The following is a 2,424-nucleotide window of genomic DNA, read 5'->3' as shown; positions in this document are numbered from 1 at the left end:
GGTTGCCCAACTAACCTGTGATCACCTGTAGCGTCCCTGGGCACCTGTCTTTGTACCTGAGGTCATTTTGCTTCATAGGAATGAAACATTCAAGACAGGAAGAACAGCGAGATCTGAGAGTGTGTCTGAGGCTTTTCAGCGGAAAGAGCCTTCAGAGTCCAGCTCCTGAGGAAACCCCACCTCAGTGCAGTCCTTCATTTACAGCCCAATGGCAGTCCCGGCAGCCCTGGCAGGATTCCAGGCCAAAGCCAACTGTCCCGTCTGTCTGGATTACCTCGGAGACCCCGTCACCACCGACTGTGGGCATAACTTCTGTCGTTGCTGCATCCAGCAGTCCTGGGCTGATCGCAAGGACAGGTTCCCATGCCCCGTGTGCCGTCACGCGTGCCAAGAGAGGCACTTGAGGAGCAACACCCAGCTGGGAAGGATGATTGACATGGCCAAGCTCCCCCACGTCACCAGGAGCAAGAAGAGGAGGCGGGAAGAGAGGCATTGCTGTGAGAAGCACAAACAGGTCCTGACCCTCTTCTGCGAGGAGGACCTCGAGGTGTCGTGTCCCAAGTGCACGCAGCCCCCTAATCAGCGGGGCCACCAGGTGAGGCCCCTGGGGGAGGCCGCCTCTCATCACGGGCAGAGGCTCAGTCGTTACCTCAGGCCCTGAAGAAGCCGGGGGCAGACGTTCAGAAACTAGTAGCCACCCGAGAGAGAGAGAACTCTTAGACCTGAGAGAAAAGGTGCAGTACCAGGGACAGAAAGTGACCTCTGAGTTTGAGCACCTGCACGAGTGCGTAGACCGTGAGCAAGAGGCTGTTCTCTCACGGCTCGCTGAAGAAGAGAGGGACCTTCAGCAGAAAGTCCGCGCGAACAGCACGGCGTTTTCAGAGCACGTTTCCACCCTCCCGCGCCTACCAAACAAGGTGGCAGAGAGGAGCGCGGCGTCCGAGGTGAGACGGCGGGTGGAGATCGGGAGCGCCCGCGACAGGGGCGAAAGCCTGAAGCCCCCAGCTCCCTGTTCTTTCCAGTTAAGGAGGGAAGGATGCAGTCTTCCTCCGCAGGACTTGGCTCTGCAGAAAATTCTCCAGAAGTTTAGACGGGAAGTTACTCTGGATCCCGAGACAGCGCACCCGAATCTGCTTGCCTCCGAGGGTAAAAAGTCTGACATTTGTGAGGAAAAACCCGGCGTCCCTCAGACCCGAAGAGACTGCTGATGGATGCGGTGGTCCTGGGCTCCGAGCGCCTCGACGGCGGCCCGCCATCCTGGGAGGTGCAGGTGGGTGGGCAAGCGCGCGTGGGCCGCGGGGCTTTGCCAGGGCTCCCTTTCCTGGAGGGGCAGGCGGCCCCCGTCAGGCCGGAGCAGACGCGCGACAGTCCGGCGGCGGGACGGCGCCTGTGTCGCTGAAGGAAAAGCCCAGGGGCGTTGGCGTTTATCTGCACTGTGAGTTGGGGGAGGTTTCCTTTTACAGTTTGAATGGCAGGTCTCACATCCGTTCTTTCATGGGTACGTTTTCTGAAGTCCCGAAGCCTCACTTCTGTGTGGGGCGCGACTCTACACCTCTTACGACCTGTGCAGGGAGAGATTGTGAAGGATGAGCTGTGACTTGGCTTCCTTTTCTGTCCGCGATTTAGGGACGGTGGGTACAATCTTGTACAACTATCCGTGAATCTAGCACCAGAATTTGTTTTAGATGCTTATTTGACTTAAACACATGGGAAAAGTTTTCTCATTTTGATTTCTTCTGTTTTTTTTTTCTGTTTTCTTTTGTTTTGTTTCAATAGCAACAGGGGTGTTGTGGAAACTAACAGAGATGTGGAGATTAACTGTTTCGGGAATTCTAAGATCAGAGTATATACATTATAATTTTATAGCCCCAATAAATTTTTGTACATTTACATATTTACATTTACATATATTACAAACTTTGTATATTTACGATATAGTCCTATACATAAGTACCTTTTTATACTTCAGGTAGAGAAAAGACAAGTGTAGGGAGACGATTCTTAGTGGGTCTGTCATGTTTCTGCATGAGAATAAAGCACTGACTGCTGCACATTATATGTTCAAGGATGCTATATGGGGAACAGCCTTGGAAGATAGAGACGTGTCTCCATCCAGACTATATGAGTAATAAACCTCTTCATATCTTTCTGGTGTGTGGTGTCATCAGTCCTTACAGCGAACAAAATTTTCGGTGAGGGTCCATCCTAGCCATACAACCTGGTCTTAACATTGGTGTCTGAGCAGACTTATGGAAATGCTGACTAACATCCTCAGGGGGTTTTCTCCTCTTTTTTTCTTTGACTCTTCTGCCCAAAGTATTCAAGTACTTTGAGCATTTATGCCTTTACTTGCAAATCAGCCCATTTTCAATGGGGTCTCCTCTAAGAAAAGGCTCTAGAATCCAAGTCAGAAAGAAGGAAGGA

At 51.9% G+C, this 2,424-nt stretch overlaps 1 pseudogene; it reads left to right on the top strand.

Annotated features, from left to right (window-relative positions):
• The first annotated feature begins 208 nt into the window (after nucleotides 1–208).
• Nucleotides 209–1,590, top strand: LOC113925451 (annotated as a pseudogene).
• Nucleotides 1,591–2,424: the final 834 nt, after the last annotated feature.

This window comes from Zalophus californianus, chromosome 2 (assembly GCF_009762305.2).
Source record: "Zalophus californianus isolate mZalCal1 chromosome 2, mZalCal1.pri.v2, whole genome shotgun sequence".
Classification (NCBI taxonomy): Eukaryota; Metazoa; Chordata; class Mammalia; order Carnivora; family Otariidae; genus Zalophus; species Zalophus californianus.
This window is presented reverse-complemented; position numbering and strand designations above follow the sequence as displayed.